Below are 21,890 nucleotides of genomic sequence, written 5' to 3' on the forward strand. Positions count from 1 at the left end.
TGTATCTTCTACAACAATGCACTCTTTGCATGCTCCAGATACCAGTTATGACACACGGTACGAGCTGGATCTGATTCTCTGCCATTTGTACCAAATAATAACTTTAAAAAGTTATATGTACATTGTGAAAGTTGGACCTGCTGTTCAACAATTCTGTCTTCTTCAATAAATTCATCTCATATTTTACTGTTATGTTGCTCTAGACAACTTCATTTTACATGTATGGTTTATACTATACAATCCTCATGAGAGTGAGTTACATTATTTGTCCCCACTTAAATCTGGGTTTTACTCCCTAACATGGTCAAGATCTTTCTATTCTACTTGTTATAATTTAATTGTAAGTATTGGTACCACTGGTTTCAGTTCATACTTCTTAGCAACGGTGTTAAGCCATTCTATGTGCAACTGGTGCAAAGGTAGGTCTGGAGGATTCGCAGCTTTATGCCTCCAATGTAGGTGGAGTGTATAAGTTGATATAAGAAACATGGCTACGCAAGTCACAGGAACAATCGTCAGACAATCGTCTGATGCAGTTTTTCCCAGAAATGTTGGATGCATTTGAATATCTGTTCTGTAGTAATACACCCCTTTTCTGATGCAATACGTTCATCTGTTGAGTGTAGGATTTCCATATGTAAAGTGTCAGTAAGAAATATTAGATTTTGGATATTTCTGGTATTCAAATGATTTTCTGGCCAGTAAAACATCGTTGTTGATATACTGATCATGGTCTCACTAGTAACGGTTGTTAGCACCAATAGTTCATCCATGCTACAGCACCCATCAAGCCATTAATAAACATATCACTGTCCTGAAGTTCCATCCTTTTCCATGCCCCTAGATTTCCCAACTTCACAACAGTTGATGATTAGTCTGTGGCATAAAAACTGAGTAAAACCAGTGGGTACCTACTTTCTAAAAATGTGTTTGAGGTTCCAACCCTTCTGTATGTCATTGTATTGCATCAAGTTTACCTCTTAATAGCTATGTTGAAGGCAGATGTTATTTATCTTCTGTAGACATCCTTATGTGGTGAGAGACCTTGGCACTGTACATGCCAACTATAAACTGGAGGTGTGTGTCCTAATCTTATGTTGGCTGTTAACATAATGACCCATCACCTTTGAGATTGTTCTATGAATCCATTCCATTTGCCCGTTTGCTTGCTGTTGGAAGGGACTTGTCCATAACTTGTGAATGCAAATTATATGGCACAGGTGTTTCTTAAAATCAGACAAGAAGTTCATATCCTGATCAGTCAGTAAAGTTTCTGGTATACCAAATTTAAAAATCCAATTATTCACTATTGATGAAGCAACAATAGCATCCTGCTAGTCATTAACTGCTGTCATCAATATAAAACCCAGAAATCTACATCTATACTCTGCAAACCACTGTGAGGTATACGGCAGAGGGTATGTTCTATTGTACCGGTTATTAGGGTTTCTTCCTGTTCCAATCACGTACAGAATGATCAAACAAACCTGTGACCATTCATGCTGCCCTTTTCTGTATACATGCAATATCCTCTGTTAGTCTTATTTGGTATGGATTCCACACACTTGAGCAATATTCCAGAACCATTCATATGAGTGATTTGAAGCAGTCTCCTTGTAGACTGATTGCACTTCCCCAGTATTCTATCAATAAGCTGAAGTGTAACACCTGCTTTACCCTTGACTGGGGCTATGTAATCATTTGATTTCATATCAGTACAATGTGTTGTCATCCAGGTACTTGTAGGAGCTGGTCGATTCCAACTGTGACTCATTGATAGTATAGGATACTAATTTTTTTAATTTTGTGAAGTGCACAAATTTACATTTCTAAATATTTAAAGCAAGTCACCAATCTTTGCACTACTCTGAAATCTTACCAAGATCTGGCTAAATATTTATGCAGCTTCTTTCAGGCAGTACTTCATTATAGATAACTGCATCATCTGCAAAAAGTCTGAGATTACTATTAATATTATCTGCAATGTCATTAATATACAACATGAACAGCAAGGATCCCAACACATTTTCCTGGGGCACACCTGAAGTTACTTCTACATCTGATGATGACTCTCCATCCAAGATAAGATGCTGCATCTTCCCTACCAAAAAGTCGTCAACCCAGTCAAAAATTTCACTTGATAACCCATATTATGTACTTTTTAAAATAAGCATAGGTGTGGTACTGAGTCAAATGCTTTTTGGAAATTAAGAAGTACTGCATCTACCTGCCTGCCTCGATACAAAGCTTTCAGTATGTCATGTGAGAAAAGTGTGAATTGGGTTTTTGGAATAAATGCTAGTTGGCATTGAGCAGATCATTCTGTTCAAGATATCTCATTATGCTTGAGCTCAGCACATGTTCTAAGATTCTAGAACAAATCGATGTCAGCAATATTGGACTCTATTTTTGTGGATAACTTCTACCATCCTTCTTGTAGACAGGTATGACCTGTGCTTTTTTTCCAAGAACTGAGCACGGTTTTTTGTTTGAGGAATCTATGATAGATTATAGTTAGAAGGGGAGCTAACTAAGCTGCAAATTCAGTATATAATTTGACAGGGATTCCATTGGGACCTGGAGCTTTGTTCAATTTTAACGACCACAGCTGTTTCTCAACACCACTGACACTAATATATATTTCACTTTTCAGTGGCACAAGGACAAAATTGGGGCAGTTTTGAGTTTTCTTTTGCAAAGGAAAATTCGAAAATGTAGTTAAGCATTTCAGCTTTTGCTTTGCTACTCTCAATTTCTGTTCCTGTCTCATTCACTAGCCACTGGACACTAACTCTGGTGTCACTAATAGCCTTTAGATATGACCATAATTTTTTTGGGTTTTGTGAAATGAAAATGAAATTTCATGTGGTGAGGGACTCCCGTCTGGTAGACCAGTCACCTGGTGCAAGTCTTTTTAGATGACACCACTTTGGTGACCTGCATATTGTTGAGGATGATAAGATGGTGAAGATAACACAAACCCAGTCCCTAAGTGGAGAACAAACCCAGTCCCCTTGCCTGGCATTCTGCTGTGCTGACCACTGAGCTATCAAGGTGGACAGTTTCATGAAATATCATTTGACAGCATTCTGCTATGGTAGTCATTGTAGGCATCATGTATTTTTCTCTTAAGAGTCAGATGTTTTTCATTCAGCATCTCTCTATCTATAGCACTGCAATTTACTTTACAACTATTATGCAGGAATCTCTGTTTCTTTACAGTGACTGTGTACCATGGAACTGTTCTACTGGGTATATATCTATCCAGTGCATCGTCAACTATTCTTTTAAACTTGAGACATGGTTCCTCTACATGCTGCTGACCTGTGCTGAAAGTTGAAAGTTTCTCATTGATGTATGACAATATTGATTTCTGAAAAGGTTTTGACACCTCTGGTAGTCTTTAAGAAATGAAATTTTTTGTAGTTAACATCAGTTTGCCGAACGTACTGCTCCACATCACATTTTCTCATCTGCCTCCAAACTTTTTGGCTACCCTTCTCTCTGTCACTCTTCAACCACCATGACCTGTCGACACATGGTCAGGTGCCTGTTGCATTTCTTCATTGCTCAGCAAAAACGGAACCATTAGGTGCAGTCTACATTTTGCTGACTAGCATAATAAGCCCTTGTGCATTATGAACTGCAAATGCAACCTGAATTCCTTACAGTCTGTGTCACTTATCTGCACTCTCTGCCATTCACTCACGCGTTTCACAAACGCCTATAGCACTATGACCTTGGAGCTAAAAAAAAGTGTCCATGTTTGTATGTTTTTCCCAGTGTTATGAATGACTTCATAGACGAACTCACTCAACTTAAGAGAACATCTTGTCAACCTGCTAGAGGGATCCTTCGAACCCAGTAGCCATTTCAGTGAAGCTGGTCTGTTACAACTTTGAATTTCTGCCTGTATATATAACATCGAAAGTAAGTGATCCCATAGATCACTGCCACCATTTCCTTCTCAATGGTAGATAAACTGTGTTCCACTCTGTTTAGCTAATGAGATGTGTATGCTTATAACGTCCCTCTTCCTAATCAGCATACTGGATTGCGTTATAAATGACCCTGATCGCATTTGCCTAATGAAATTTTACAGTATGTGAGGCTATTGTTACTGAAGGAAAATAACACCGGTTAGTTGAAGGAAAGTGTTGTACAAAAGAAAACACTGATTAGCTAAAAGGGGGATAATTGGATGGTTGCCAGCCCGCTAGGGCAATGAATCTCCAGAATCTTAAGAAAGGTAATGGCAAAGAAATTTATGCAAATAACCACTAGTGTGGCAACAGAAGGTCATCAGGCTTCTCCACAGCGCAACAGTTCATGAGAAAATAAATGAATCTGAAAGCACTGTGTTTGCAGTTACTTATTCCAAAATACTAAATTTTGAAAGTAAAGTTAAATGGAGTTATTGGTTAAATAAATGCAACTAAAGCTTTGCTATGGAAAAAATTAGTGTCAGTAATCTCAGTGTAACATAATGCAAAATTTAGAGAAGAGCAAACAATTTACTTTTGATTACTGAAAGACTGATCTGAATTCCCTTTAAGCAAATGAGCAGCTAATTTTACTTGTAATATAAGAATAAGTGAAATTGTGCACTCTTAATTAGTGCTGTATCTTTAGTTATTAGTTTTGCCAGTGAAATTTTATGTTACTTTAAGTAAATGAAGTTAATACTCAAAATTGCAAATTAGTTAAGCCTCTGTTATACAATAAAAGAATGAACAGTTACTGATGCAAAAACTTTAGACTGAAACTGGTCATTAGCAAACACACAGAATTGTCAATAAATAGTTGATCAATTTTCATAATTTTATGACACTTGGTGATGGCCTGGGAAGGAAAGGGACTCCGCTTGGTAATAATGTCAGGACAATGACAACACAAGTGCCAAACTAACTATTGCAGGTTATTATTCAAGTTAATGATACTTTGTGAAAGAAATGCCTCTGGATAATGCCTACATAAGTTTATAATTTTCCACTTAACAGTCTTACGATGTTGTAGCTGTATGGATGATGAAGAATGTAGCTGACAACAATGCTGAGCTGTCACTGTTGCTGCTCGTTGAGAACCTCGATCTGTCTCCAGAGCCACAGGTAATTATTGGACAGGCACCAGTCAGAACTGCAGCTTCTCCACCTGTCTGCTACTACTGTGCTCTCAATACTTGCGTGTTAACAACTTTGGTAAGATTGGCACGATCATAGCTGCAAACTGCCTCAGTGGGAATGCCTAACAAACATTTCTGCACTTTCTCATGACTCAAGCTGTTCTGCTTCCTCTCTGCTTGCAACACACAGAGACTCTCCACACCAAAAGATAAACAACGGCAAAGCTACAGCCATTTCGTCATTGCTATTGATACGTTTAAATAAAGTTCCCTTGGCTATTACCCAGCAATTTACAATATTTTCATTATAATTACAATCGATTATATACAGTCAGAAATAAATATACTATTACATCAATTATGTATTAAATGTAGTTTCTGTAACAAAGCTTACAGATTCAGAATCAGAAGTACAGTACAAGTTATCAGTGGATATTAAACGGAGAAAAGTTTTGGATGGTGGAGAAGGTATTTTATCTACATTTTCAGTGTTACATGCTAAAGGACACTCTTTACCATCTATTTCCTGACTGAGACTGCAATCAAAACCACTATTGCTAGCATTACAGGAAAGGGTGAATTCTTTGTCGAAATTAGAAAAACACCAGTACTGGGTCTTTATTTCATGCTTTTTTGAAAGCCTGAAAGGCACACCCATGTTCCAGTGGCCATTCAGATATAGAAACTCTTTTCAGGAAATGATTTAATGGGTGAGCAATTTACATAAAGTCTTTGACAATTTTTCAGCAATAGTTACAGAGCCACAGAAAAGACTGTAACTGTTTCATTGTTTGAGAGGTTGGAAATTCAGACTACTGACACTAAATGGGGATCAGTCCATATACCTTCTTCCCTAGTAACATGGCCTCTCATTGAAATTTACCATGCATTTTCTAGATTTTAGACCACACAAAACCGCATCTATCAATCTCCGAATGTGGTTGGTGCATTGGCACTACCTCCATCAGGTGGTAATTACTCTGCATGCTCATTGTGGAGTAGTATTTGCATCTGCCTATGTCATTGAGCATTTCCGTGATATTTGGTATTGGATAGACGTCAGTGGTAGTTCGAATGTTCAAGTATGTAAAACTAAACTCTGCTCGAACAGGTCATGAAGGCCCAATGGTGCCGGCCGGTTACTGCGTCGCCCTTGGTCCACAGACATCACTGCATGCGGATATGGAGGGGCATGTGGTCAGTATTCAAGTATCTATAGTTGCAACAAAAGCAATATTTCAGGACCAGGACCATGAGTGACTATCATTGCGTTCTACCAGCTGCCAGTCGATGAATTCTTCCATGAGTTGTTGCAGTTGCGTAGGAATACACAATAAGGCTTCCTATAAACCACAGCACTATTTCATGTCAGTAGGCGATGTTGGGTAACCAGTGTCATGGCTAATGGGCACTGTGCATTCAACAGATTCTTAAACTGTAACAATAGTGGTTCCACAGCTCTCCGATCACTGCCCTCCAGATGACCCATTGTCACATAACACAGAATCATTGACAGTATGCTTGTTGGTGTGGTCAGTACATGACATATCTCTATCTTCTTCATGCAAAATATCAAATGAGGTGAGCTTTAAGCCCTGTTGTAGAGTCGCATCATCCACACCAAAATTATCTACGTTAACCAGAACCATACATTCACCATTCATGTTACTTATTTGTGCTATGCTTCTGCATACGAAACAGTGCGTTGTATCCAAACTCTCATTATTTTCAAGTGACTCAAGCACACATAACTCTCCTACAGTAAGTGCGTACTCACTGAGACCCAAACTACATTCCCTGTATCTGATGGTACGTTAGCAAGGAAACCCACCTTTAGCGTGAGTGTATGCAGTGCAGATAGCAACACTGCCTTCATTGCGATGATATCATCCAGCAGAAACAAACTCCTTTCAAGCTCAACTGTATGCTGCAAAATATGAATTTTAGCCTGCTGTCTAATAATGAAATCAAGCCCAGAATTGCAGAATACCCTTCACCAGCCAGTGGCAACACCACCATGTCCTCAAAAAAGTCTTAATGCCTATGATAAACTTGAACAGTGTTGTTCCAAGTAACTGTAAAGCAGAGACTGTCATCTGTTTCTACCCAAGAGATCTAGTGCAACAACTGATACACACATCCTTGTATCTACTAAAAACCTATATTACTTGGCACCAAGTGCAGTACTACATTTTATTGGGAATGATTTCTGATGGCTGATACATTCTCATTTGTGTTTAATGAATGATTTTTCTGATAGCATTTCTCCCGTTTCTTAGGTACTCCTATGCTCCAATGCTTTATGACCCATTCGTTCGCACTTGTAGTATTCCACATAATGACACTGTTGTTAGATGTGGTACTCATGACCACACCTATGGTATTTTATTACTCAGGCACACCCACGGAGGTCACCATGCCCCCTAACTGCTATATCTATCTCTTCCAGCTGTGTGGAAATTCATATAGCTGGGACCAAATTAGATGAATGCTCCCTCTTAACCCCACATGACTTTTCAGTGGAAATATCAAGTACAAATATATCAAGAGCCTGGTTCTTGGCTTCTTGGTGTAGCACTGTATTGATTTCCTTGTCCACCATTAGCTCTTATGCCTGGATGTTGATCTTGTGGATCCTATCCAGAAATGATTCAACATACTTGTTATGCTTCTGTGTCAACATATTTAATTTCCCTCTGAAGAAGCAACTGCAGTTTTACTTATGATACCACTGTTGTAAACCTCAGCTAGCTGTTGAATGTCTGCGCATCCTGCAAGGTCTCATGGTAAGTAACATATGCCTTAGCTTCTCCAGTCACCCACAGTTTGGTCGTAAGAAGGCAAATTTCATCAGACCAATAGCTCAACTCAGCTGCAGCTCAGACATCATTGAGAAACATGGTTATGTCCTCTGTTGCCTTGCCAGAAAAAGGTGATCTCGTGTCCTCAAGTTTTCCTGGTACTTTTTGCTTCTCAGCATGCATTACCTCTGCCTGTTCCTTGTAATATTCTAATTCCCCAGCTTCCTATTTAAGGACTGCTTGTAACCCAATGATGTTCTCCATCATGGCAGCAACAGAGTCACCCAACCTAGCAGTGCACATGTTTCTACCCGCATCTTGTGTATTCTACTACTGCCCAAACAATAAATAAATACAAATCACAAAATGCAACCATGTCAGGTTTATACTACAGATTACAAAATACACAAGTTACTCTCGTTCTTACAGAATATCATAGCCCACCTACGTTCATTACAATCTCAGTCCAAATAACCCATCATTGGCAAGTGAAACACTCGGCTGGTGCAGCCTTCATGCACATAGCTCATGGCCAGAAAGACTGCAAAAAACACAACCTGAAGGTGTTAAATATGACTCATGACAGTTAACCTTAAGAGCAGACAAGTCAGGAGGTTAACATGGTTGTGTACAGGTTGCCTTCAGATTAAAATAAACATTCTTATGAGCCACCATGCCTACTGAATGACATAATGAAAATGGCCATGTCGGCTGCACACTGATTGAAGCTGCTGTGATGACGGCGACATCAGAAACTGATTGTAGCAGTGTCCATTGGTGGTCCACTTCTAACCACCAGTTGTAGAGGTCACCCCTTGGGTCAGGACTTTTAGTGAGTGAGTGTGGAGGCTGAGTGGGTGAGATGGTGACGTTACTTGTGCAGGAGGCTGAGATCGAGAGCTTGTGTTGGTGGGATAAACTCTAAAATGCCAGTAAAACAATGTTGTCTGGAAACATATTTATTACTTGTGATTTTACAGTACGAATTGTCATCTCTGGCACAGCAGAAGACATACTGATTTGCACACTAGAGTGTGAGAAGGAATGTGGAAACAGTGCTTTGTTAGCTGTAGTCACTGTGCATTTCAGGACCCAGTGGCAATGTCGGTCAGGTAGCCAGAAAGAAGTCTGTAGGCACGAACCTGCTGTGGGTCACTGGCAGCTCATGCAGCCCACCCCAGCAGTCTCAAAGATGGATATGCACCAACAGCATATCATGGGCCGTGCACTCAGGTGTCTCGCCCAACATATTGTAGGTTTTGCCCAAAAGTGTCTCACCCAACATATTGTAGGCAGTAGTTTGCAATCGCTTGGTATTGTCTAAACCAGGGGAAGGCCCAGATACATTGGCTTCAATTTCAACCACACCAGTGAACAGACAGCAGTGGTGTCTTGCAGTGGATAAGTTCCACTACAACTGGCTGACTGTAGTCTCAGAGATGAAGTCTTCTCTTGGCAGCAGGCAGCACATCCCAATTCATCAAACAAGTTACCCTGTAGCTAGCGAGACTGTCATTTCTCTGGAATCAGAAATGCAGACAGGATGACTACACATTGAGACTGAGGCTTCTGAAATGGTTGTATTTAAGATGGACGTAATGTCATCATAGCCAGCGATGCAGTCATTTGCCCTCATTATCCACAGGTATCAGCAGACTTTTCCCCACAATGGTGTATCAATTATTGCCAGTTTTGCTTGTCTTCACAATTTCTGTCAGTGCTAGGATGACATGTAGTGGCTCAGCTCGTTGTTGTTGTTGTTGTTGTTGTTGTTGTCTTCAGTCCTGAGACTGGTTTGATGCAGCTCTCCATGCTACTCTATCCTGTGCAAGCTTCTTCATCTCCCAGTACCTACTGCAACCTACATCCTTCTGAATCTGCTTAGTGTATTCATCTCTTGGTCTCCCCCTATGATTTTTACCCTCCACGCTGCCTTCCAATACTAAATTGGTAATCCCTTGATGCCTCAGAACATGTCCTACCAACCGATCCCTTCTTCTGGTCAAGTTGTGCCACAAACTTCTCTTCTCCCCAATCCCATTCAATACTTCCTCATTAGTTATGTGATCTACCCATCTAATCTTCAGCATTCTTCTGTAGCACCACATTTCAAAAGCTTCTATTCTCTTCTTGTCCAAACTATTTACCGTCCATGTTTCACTTCCATACATGGCTACACTCCATACAAATACTTTCAGAAATGACTTCCTGACACTTAAATCTATACTCGATGTTAACAAATTTCTCTTCTTCAGAAACGCTTTCCTTGCCATTGCCAGTCTACATTTTATATCCTCTCTACTTCGACCATCATCAGTTATTTTGCTCCCCAAATAGCAAAACTTCTTTACTACTTTAAGTGTCTCATTTCCTAATCTAATACCCTCAGCATCACCCGACTTGATTCGACTACATTCCATTATCCTTGTTTTGCTTTTGTTGATGTTCATCTTATATCCTCCCTTCAAGACACCATCCATTCCGTTCAACTGCTCTTCCAGGTCCTTTGCTGTCTCTGACAGAATTACAATGTCATCGGCGAACCTCAAAGTTTTTATTTCTTCTCCATGGATTTTAATACCTACTCCAAATTTTTCTTTTGTTTCCTTTACTGCTTGCTCAATATACAGATTGAATAACATTGGGGAGAGGCTACAACCCTGTCTCACTCCCTTCCCAACCGCTGCTTCCCTCTCATGCCCCTCGACTCTTATAACAGCCATCTGGTTTCTGTACAAATTGTAAATAGCCTTTCGCTCCCTGTATTTTACCCCTGCCACCTTTAGAATTTGAAAGAGAGTATTCCAGTCAACATTGTCAAAAGCTTTCTCTAAGTCTACAAATGCTAGAAACGTAGGTTTGCCTTTCCTTAATCTTTCTTCTAAGATAAGTCGTAAGGTCAGTATTGCCTCACGTGTTCCAGTATTGCTACGGAATCCAAACTGATCTTCCCCGATGTCGGCTTCTACTAGTTTTTCCATTCGTCTGTAAAGAATTCGTGTTAGTATTTTGCAGCTGTGGCTTATTAAACTGATTGTTCGGTAATTTTCACATCTGTCAACACCGGCTTTCTTTGGGATTCTTCTTGAAGTCTGAGGGTATTTCGCCTGTTTCATACATCTTGCTCACCAGATGGTAGAGTTTTGTCAGGACTGGCTCTCCCAAGGCCGTCAGTAGTTCTACTAGAATGTTGTCTACTCCGGGGGCCTTGTTTCGACTCAGGTCTTTCAGTGCTCTGTCAAACTCTTCACGCAGTATCGTATCTCCCATTTCATCTTCATCTACATCCTCTTCCATTTCCAAAATATTGTCCTCAAGTACATCGCCCTTGTATAGACCCTCTATATACTCCTTCCACCTTTCTGCTTTCTCTTCTTTGCTTAGAACTGGGTTTCCATCTGAGCTCTTGATGTTCATACAAGTGGTTCTCCTTTCTCCAAAGGTCTCTTTAATTTTCCTGTAGGCAATATCTATCTTACCCCTAGTGAGATAAGCCTCTACATCCTTACATTTGTCCTCTAGCCATCCCTGCTTAGCCATTCTGCACTTCCTGTCGATCTCATTTTTGAGACGTTCGTATTCCTTTTTGCCTGCTTCATTTACTGCATTTTTATATTTTCTCCTTTCATCAATTAAATTCAATATTTCTTCTGTTACCCAAGGATTTCTACTAGCCCTCGTCTTTTTACCTACTTGATCCTCTGCTGCCTTCACTACTTCATCCCTCAAAGCTACCCATTCTTCTTCTACTGTATTTCTTTCCCCCATTCCTGTCAATTGTTCCCTTATGCTCTCCCTGAAACTCTGTACAACCTCTGGTTCTTTCAGTTTATCCAGGTCCCATCTCCTTAAATTCCCACCTTTTTGCAGTTTCTTCAGTTTTAATCTACAGGTCATAACCAATAGATTGTGGTCAGAGTCCACATCTGCCCCTGGAAATGTCTTACAATTTAAAACCTGGTTCCTAAATCTCTGTCTTACCATTATATAATCTATCTGATACCTTTTAGTATCTCAGTGGCTCAGCTCAGAAGTTACATATTATGGTTGCATACTGCAAGGCTTGCAAATGATGCACTTTGTGCTTTCATACTGTGTTGTTTGCAGTTCTTGATAATGGTTTGGCTCCCAATGGAAATATATTATGAGCTGCACCCTGCCCTCTGGAACATTGCTCTCTTTGATTACTCCAGATACTAGTTGTGATACAGTGTATGAGCTGAACGTGATTCTCTGCTGTCTGTGCCAAGTAATAACTTATAAAAGTTTATGTGCACAACCCAGGAGTTGGCCCTGCTGTGCAACAAATTATATAACTGATTTTCTCCATAATATTATGAGAATTTACAATATTATGCTCCATGGAATGTGCAAGTAAGTAACAGAAATACTTAAAAATAGATAACAGCACTTCTAGCTTTTGTGATTACAGGAGAAGCCCAGTTTTTAAGGCATTTGAACATGATGGACAGCTTCCACACACCATCACCTACTCCACTATTAGCAAAACAAGTTTTAACATTAAAGGTAGTACACTTGCAAAACAACTTTTGTCATTTATCAATCGATGTGTTCATTTTATGGTTTTCTACATGGAGGTGACAACCATCAAATTGGCAAAACACAGGAATGGACATAGACAAATTGTTGATCTTTGAGGTAACTATTATCTAGCTGGAGATAATGCTTTCAGTATGGCTTGAAGGATCAAAGTGCCTGCTATGCTACATTGGCCATTTGGACCCTCCAGTTCAACACAAGTTTTCCATAATTCTGGATACAGGAGTTTGTGCTCCAAAAAATCCTAAACTTGCTGTAATCTTGGATTTGACCCATGTTAGCCTAACACTCCATTTCCGTTCCTCCTCTGGTATCTGTCAGAATTCTATCTTATTTTACTTTTATTTATTCTTCACAGTACGTGGCCCTACTTTTAACTGCTTGTCCTTTATCTGTTTATTATAGTTTATTTATATTGTTCTTTCCGAGTCACTGTATTTTATTTTTTAATTATATAGCCATCTTAACTTAGGAAATCAGCAGTCACAATTTGTGATTAGTATACTTTTCCGAAATAGCCTCCAGTGGCTGCTTCTGTCAATGTATAAAGGTCATTCCACATCCACAAAAGCTCTCTTACATGATAAGACCTATGGGACACGATGTGTGAATGCATAAATGGATAGATGCTTGAATGAAAGAATGGACTTTTTGCTCTGTTCATCATTTCTTAAATGAAGCTGACACAGCACTTACCAATGTATTACCTTTGGCCTCACAGTCTATCTCACATCTTTTCCTTTTTCCTTCTTTCTTCTTCATACAAGACACGTCCCTGTTGGCCAGGTGTTCTGAGTGATAATACTTTAATTCACTGCCAATTAATTTTTTCCCCATCAAGTCTGTGTTCAGTCTTGATCTTTCTAAAGGATGAGTCTTCAGAGAAAGATCTCAGTTTACAAATAACATGCACAGAACAAAAGTTAGATAAGCAACAGAAATTACACATTGTATTCCAATGCTTATGTAGGATATACATCCATGACCTGTATTCTGTCCAAACTTATTTACTGCCCACTGTATTCAGATCTAATTATTGTAGTGTGGTGTAATGATAGACATGCATCCCCCTCTCTTTCTTTTGACATTGTAGAAGAGAACTTATTAATTGTGAATCATGTTGAAATGTTTACCCGAGGGTCAGTTTCATATGGTGTTGCACACCCCTAAAGTTTCAATGACATGGATGGCTCTTGTCATGGTATATATCCAGTGTTTCACAAAAAAAAAAATGCTGCAATCTTTTTTATAAAGACTCTAGTATGGGTTAACAGAACACACATCAGTAAGTAAGCAAGTGTTACTAAACTGTGTGTGCTGCCTTATTGCTGTTAATGAGGATATGAGAGTCCAAGGGGTACAAGCGACAGAAAGTTAGTTTTGAGATAATCAAGTTTAAAGTTGAGGTTGCATAATTGATTCCACAACAAATATAGAAAAATTTATAGCAGATCATTTAAAGATATTGTTTAGTATTTCTATGCTTTATATTACTGTAGCAAATATTTTAGTCAGTTGACAATGATCATTGATAATTTTATGAAGGGTTTCGCTTGTACCACTTTGCTTCCAAGCGAGAGTTAGGAAGGTATGAACTCAAAGAAATATTAAAAGATTTTTCAAATGTTTTACTTTAATGTGGATCATAATATATAATCACATTAAATACAATAATACTGAATGTTTGAAACAACCCTAGAAAAAAAAGTTTCTTTTCTAATTATAGATAAACTGTAAGTTCCTGATATTTCTCTTTTGGTTTAAAAAATAAATTAAATGAAGTAATAGAATCAATAATAAAATTCTTCTTGTATTATTACATTCTTAATCTGAATTGCTGTCAAAAATATTGTCATTTTTGTCTTCTGCATAATTGCTCTCTGAGATAGACTGTTCTTCATGGTGCGCTGCACATGCTGCTGACAAAGACCGATGGTTGTTTCTCTCTCTTATGGTTTTCCTTCGCAAGCTAAGTTGATTCCTTTCCTCTTGCAGACGGAGTTCAGCATTGAGTTCTGTGCAAAATCAGTGATGACCAGGAGGCACAAATGACAGAAGGTTCAGTAAATCTTTGTCCGTTTTTGCCGTAATTTTTGGCAGAGTTGTTCTGTGAGTTACGACTTCACAGTAGCTGAACATTTCTTCCAATGTGTTTATCTTTATACTGTAGGTGAAGAGTTCAAAATCTTCAAAATATACATTTACAAGACACTGTCCATGGTTCATCTTTTTTGAAGTGCAGACACTGCATTTTTTAAATTTCTTTTACAGATTTTGCACAGAATGGCTCAACCACGTCCAATGTGATAAAATCCTTATCACCCAAAATGTCTTGATGTATTGGTGATTACATTACTCTAGTCTTGAGGAATGTAAATACCCCTTTGTGAAATTTTTCTAGCACACTCAATACTTCCAAAGTCTCTGCTACAATCATTAAACGAGTGGCCAAAACGTAGAAACTTACAGTCAATGATCTGAATGTGAGTGTTGTTGACTACATAGAGCCAAAATTTCACTATGTATTGACTTTTGTTTTGTCCTCTTGCAGTGTCATTAAATGCAGTGAGATGCATGATGTTTGGTGGCAAACTATTAATAAATGTCAGTGCACAAGCCTTTATCTCTTGAAATCCACGGGAAGCCTAACCTTTATGCCACACAAACATGATGGCTTTTCCCATTTCCAAATCATGTACACACAAATTGTAAGTTCACAGTTGTTGAGAGTAATAAGCTCATGAACATGTCAGAACTGATGTTAAGAGCATTTTCTGTAAGTCACACATCAAGACTCTTTAGCAACCAATTTTTTTGCCTCTACCAGTTGTTCCGAAGCACTTCTAGCTTTCTGAAGTTCCTTTTGAACAAGAGCATCACCTTTTTCACCAGGTAATCCATGATCAATGGTATTTTGCACCTTATCACACACAGAAACTGTGTCTGTATATAGCCTGTGGGAGATAAGATTAAAGCATTTATTCAAAATATGGCAGTAAAAGGTTTCCTGTACTGGCTCGGTTTACTTTTCTTCATAAAATTCCTTATAAAGCTGGTACATACTGTTGAGGTTTAGGTTTCCTGCAAGATATTTCTCATTTGGTGCTTTCTTGCGTGAATAGTGGCTACTGTACTTTGCTCTAATGTGTTGCTTTAGCAGATATACTTTAGCTTGTCTCAAGGGGTTTTATGGCCTCACTTGTCCTTATGTGAAATATTTGTGGTCAGAGTGTTTTTCTTTTGTGCCAAATCTGTTGCTCTCTTGTTAGATGCACCTAGGGTCCTCAAAAACAACTCTGCAAACTCTTCTGCCCTGGCTAACAGATTTTCTTTTTATAGCATTTCCTTCCCTTCTACTCGGCTCACTGACAGCAACCAAAGAATTTAGGGAGGAGGTCTGCAGGTCCTAGTTACTAGAACACCAATATTCCTTAAATATTTCCTGTCTTTTTTGTTCACTGTTGTTTGGATTGCACTTGAATTGGCAGTTGTGGCTGAACACACTTATCTTCCTTCACACAACCTTCCATTGCAATTCATATACACTTTGTCTTCACTGAGTTTTCTAGATGATATTACTCTATTCCATAAATGGGTTCTTCATGTTTTTATTCTTCCCAAATGTTTTACTCTCTGAGAAACTTTGTGCTCTCCATTGTTTCACTCACTTTCATACAACCCCTCATTTTTGCCTGAAAAGGAGAAGCACGGAGCAGTACATTAGTCTGGTTAGTTTTAGTTTCTGAGGTAATTAAAGTTGTTTTGATTTTTCACTCTTTGTTAATTGTTGGTAAACGTAAAGCATGTAAAAATTTTCTGGGCAGTTTCATCAAAAGGAGTGCATGAATAGAAGGAAAATGCACTACAATGCCTGCAGGGAAGGGAAGGTGAGGGGAGATATTTCTGTGCAGTGCTGCCAGCTTCATACATCATACTGATAATTCGCTATGGTAGAAATGATGCGCAAAAGTAATGCGCTGCATGAAAGCATATTATAGAGATTTTCACATTTAAAATAATGCACTTCTTAGTCATAGTAATGAATTTTTAATTAATGATTAAGGCTTTTGTAGCACTTATGACTATTCAGTTCCTTACTATGGTTGGCAGTGGCTGCAAGCAGAACAGAAATGGCACAACGTCTTCTAACTTCTACTGACAAGTATCGTTCGGAAGTAGGGAGCAACTCTGACTTGAAAATTTTTACAAACTATAGCTTTGTTTATTTCTTGTTTTGCATCAATTACTGAAGATCACCTTCATCACTAGAGTTTCCCCTGGAGTTAGTATTTACACTATCTATCTCTGATTCATATGAAGTATCATCATCTGTCTGGTCTGTAGCAAAAAACAATCGAAAACCATATCATTCTAGCAAATAATATCAACAGCCTTTAACTTGAAATGTATACGTATATGTATTTTTAAAGTGTATAATTTAAACACAAGACAATAATATTAATGGAATATTTAATTACTCACCTTCGGAGATGTATTGCCAAAAACATCCTCTTCTGGAGATATCATAGTTATTGTTCACTCACATTTTATGAGCAATTTGGAATAAAAATAATATTAATATTTATTGAACAAAGTAAATGAAGTTGGTTTTATCATTATAAGCACTGAACGAGCGACCTTCACTTCACAACTCAGTAGCACTGCATTTATACTCTGCTGTCGTTGCCATTTCATATATACCTCTTGGCCTTCAAACAATAAGGATGCTTCTGTAAGCAAGATACACTTCTCTCTCTTGGCCACCATAATTTTACATATATTAGGTACCCATTTCTGCACTTACCTCTTTTTTTCCAAAAATGTCAATTGTACCCCTTGGCTTCTCACCTCGTCATCTGACACTATACATTTGATCACACACTGTGGTACAGACACAACGGTAACCAGCAATTTCGAAATATTTTTACCTCATAAGAGTCGTAATGTCATTAAGTTAGAAGACACTTTATGAATCTTGAGAGAAACAAATATTTTATTTTGATACTAGCAACCCACCTAAGCTTTGCACATATATCAGTAAATGTCTACTTGTAAATTATATACGCAAACCTTCCTCTTGAATCATTCTGTCTATTAATGAAATCCATACCAAAATCCCTTCTGTAGTTCCTGACATCAGCTTTCACATACAGATAGAAAACCTTGTGGGGAAACTTTTTTCATCAGAGTTCAGCCAATTTGCACAAAATATTTGTAAATTATGTACAAAAACCTTCATTGTGAATCAGTCTATCTGTAAGTGAAAACTGTATCAAAATCCAAAAATTAGTCTTCATATAGACAGATAAATGCAGCAGGTGAGTTTATAGTGTATAGTGAAGCACTCTCATACACAATATTTCTTGCATTTCAGGGTCTATCAAGAGTAATTTCCCTATATTAGAAATTGCCCGGCCTTGCTCAAGGTTAAGGGGGCACAACCCAGACAACGAAAGGGTAATGAAATTCTCTATAACTTACCCACAGTGCTTTGTGGAAGTCACAAATGCTCCAATGCTATTAATTTCTCACATCATTCCTTATTTTGTTCTTGTATTACTGAAAGCACACTTTAAACAAATCACCATGCCTTTGATTTCTTTCTATCTTGCAGTCTTATTGCCAGAAGGAATTTACTTTGAAACTACAACAAATACATTTGTTGGTCCTGATATTTTTACATCTGAAAAGAATGACTTTTACATACTTTCTGTTATATGCGTGGATTTGAACCATAATGGCTTATCACAATCATCAGATACACACAAACCTTTCTCAGCATTATTTATTTATTTATTTATAGAACTTAACACGTTGTCAATTGTCTACCAATAAGCTGTAATTTCTGTTGTCCAATCAACTTATAATGCCACTAAGGAAACTACAGATACAAGAATTTTTGCTAGGCGTGAAGTGGACAGAGAACAGTAATAAACTGAGACTTAAGCTACTATGCAGTGTATCATATAAAATGTCTTCCACAGTATTGTTCATATGTGTTTCTAATACAGCAATGGGAAATCTTAGGATACAAGTAATGAGAAGAATGAAGACAACATAACACTTATTTTCTGTTTACACAACGGGAAGTCATGAATTTGTGTGTGTGTGTGTGTGTGTGTGTGTGTGTGTGTGTGTGTGTGTGTGTGTGTGTGTTGGTTTGTTTAGTGAAGAATGCTGTGGCTGGAAGTTCAATGTGTAACAGTTGCTTCTCTGCAACTCAATATGTCATCTTTACAATGAGTAGCAGTCTGTCCTATTCATAACAGTTTTGTTATTTTCTCTTTAATTATTTTCAACTCTAAAACAACTACTGTAGAGAGGTAGTGGTGATGACTGGGTAGACACAGAAACAAGAAGATGAACATTGTAGCACATCCCTAATAAATAGTCTTCTTTCATCCACTAATGACACAGAAACAGTAACTTCATGAAAATTATTTATTATGAAATATACAACATTTTCGAATGTTTTGGTAGTAATCAGTGACATTTATTTCCTTGAGCATTTTACCCCATAACATTCTCATGTTTCAGATCATCCTCCTTCACTGTTCATTCCAATAACATTTTATACCATGCAAACATTTATGATAAAAAAATCAATAGCAATTTTTATACTGCTTAATAGGCTTTGTATTTAATCAAAATACCACACATTCAAACAGTCTAAGCCTTTAATATTCAATTAAATCTTACAAGAATGGTTTCCAGAAATATAAAGTACAATATTTCACCTAGGAATGCTGATAAACAAATTTATATACATGAACATAATAATCAAAGCTATAAACCATGTACACAAAATGTAGCACATTTTTCAAAATATTTTTGGCAAATGATGGCTTCATAACAAACATGCTAAATATTCTTAATTCCAAGATATCATTAACACACAAGAGGGTACATGAAGACTGCTACAATAGGAACAATAACATTGTAGAGAATAGTTTTAATGTCAAACAAATATTGCTCCACTTTTTTCCAAGTTTTACTGTGAGAAACAAGTTAGCATGACAATTATAATTGTTCGTTCCTTTTCCTCCTCCTGCTCTTAAATGAAGTAAGTTAAACTGCCTTCAGAGCAAGTCTGCAATGTTAACTCTTTCTTTGGCACATTGACTAGAAGTGTTTAGTAACAGTTCTATAGAAATGTGTGAAAATAAACAACTATAACAAAAAATAATGTACATACAAGGATGGTTTGTCAAATGATGAGTATCACTGTAAAAGTATTTATTTCTTGGATAATTAACATACAACATGTCATGAACTAGTATTGGACATTACACAACATATAATCTGCAAATGATACTTTTCTGAATACCCAACCTAGCTGCAAATTTTGTAAAAACAGAATTACCAACACAGCTATGTACCAAACAACATATTTTTCATCAAACACAACAGAAAAATTTCATAAATTGTTCATTATTCCTCTTTGTAAATTAATAAAGCAAGGGGAATCTTAATATGCATGGAACAAGATGAAGACTGTATATGTTTATTTTAAAATTATTTTTCAGATCATAAGTTAAAAGCAGATGTTAGCTGTATATGATGGAAAATATTACCTTAAAATTTACCTTCAGGAGGCAGATGGGCACATGTACAAATACATGGCACAACCCTAGCTTTTGGAATGAATGGTTATTCCCTTGGGCAGGAGAGAGGGATAAGTTGGGTAACATAACAAAGGGAGGGCAAATCACAGACCTCAAGATGACACCTGACAGTTTTGAGGACGAGGGGAGACTCCTGACAGTAAGTAACTGGCCTTTAACCCTGTCTCATAATTTTATGGTTTCCTCGTACGAATGTTCCTTTTGATACCAAATATTACCTCACGCAGTTCGAAACAAACAGAAGAATGGCCAAAACATAAATGGCAAAAGCTTTACAGCACCTGCCAGTACCAGTGAAATATTATTTGTAACAAACACTGTAATGCTGAAACATTACTGCCTGACACTCCTGAGTCAGGAGTGCAACATTTTGTGCCATATAGCCAATTTTTTAAAAAGTTTTTACCAATGTCAAACTGAAACAGAGATATGAAATTCTGGAGTTGTTGCAGCAAAATGTTAAAGAGTTTCTGTGTTGACAATAATAAATATATTCATTGACTCTTGGAACAGTATATAAACCTGTAAGCATGGTTTTGAGAAATAAGTTGATGCAAATAACTGGCACACAGTCTTATCCTTGAAACCCTAGAAATTCAAACGCAAAAGTTTTGCCCCATCAAATGTTCCAAATAAGAGCACAAACAGAACTGTAACCCAAGCACTATCAGAACACTGCAACACCTAACTGTACAGAGGAAACATAAAATTTTGAGAAAATTTCTTTTTTAAAATAAAAATGATTCTATACACAATTACCTTTTGGCTCTGAATGTTTGAAACAATGTGTTTCACTGGTCAACTACTCTGTCACATTTCACTATGTCAGACTTCCATCTCTGCTCCCACATCAATAATATCTTTGTGGAACCTTTTTTACACCAAACAATTATTTTGAAAAACCCTGCTGCAGGCATTCCTGAAGAGCAGTACAGAGTACAAATACTCTGCAACATGAAGCTATTACAACTACATAAAAAGTAGAACAGCTGTGTAATTTAGTTTGAAATCTTACTAAAAAAAGTGTGCTCAAAGGAACATTTACTACTGTCAAATATCCATTGCACACGTTCACTTAAAAAGTATAAGTATTTGAAAGTCGTCAAAGAGAAATGGCTAAAATCTAATAATATACCTAGTAACTGAAATAGATGCACATGAATAGTAGAATTCTTATTTGATGACAGATGAATGCAAAACATAGAAACTAGTTACTTATTTCATAATATCACTGAATTCACATGAACCTAGTGGGTTCACCTCAGTAATACCTCTGAACCACCAGTTTTGAAACATCTGTGATACACCAAAGCAAGTTTGAAACACATAGATAAAAGCTGTGTGCCGACAGGAACTTCAATCCGAACCTTTGCCTTTCATAACCAATGACCTTTCTAGCAGAGCTTTCTGATAACTTGTGACCCACCTTCACAACTTGAGTTGTTGTGGTACCTCTCTCCTATTTTCCAAACATGACAGCAGTTCACCAGCATATCTGCTCTGGCTGTTCCAGCCCTGTGCACGGGTGTGATACAGAAGCAAGTTTAACAACATAGTGCACTCTGCTACAGAGTGAAAAATTCATTTTGGAAAAGAAGAATTTTCCAGAATCAATGTCCTGTCTAAATAAATTTATATTGTGGTCCACAGGCGGAAAAAAAGGAGTACCTCAATGCTGACCAGCGAAAAAGTATAAGTTTGTTATTTATTTATTTTTGCATATAACATCCACTTCAGAGTATTTTTAATAAAACTATTTTAATCAGGAACTGATTTGAATTG

The sequence above is a fragment of the Schistocerca cancellata genome, chromosome 2 (genome assembly GCF_023864275.1).
Source record: "Schistocerca cancellata isolate TAMUIC-IGC-003103 chromosome 2, iqSchCanc2.1, whole genome shotgun sequence".
Classification (NCBI taxonomy): domain Eukaryota; kingdom Metazoa; phylum Arthropoda; class Insecta; order Orthoptera; family Acrididae; genus Schistocerca; species Schistocerca cancellata.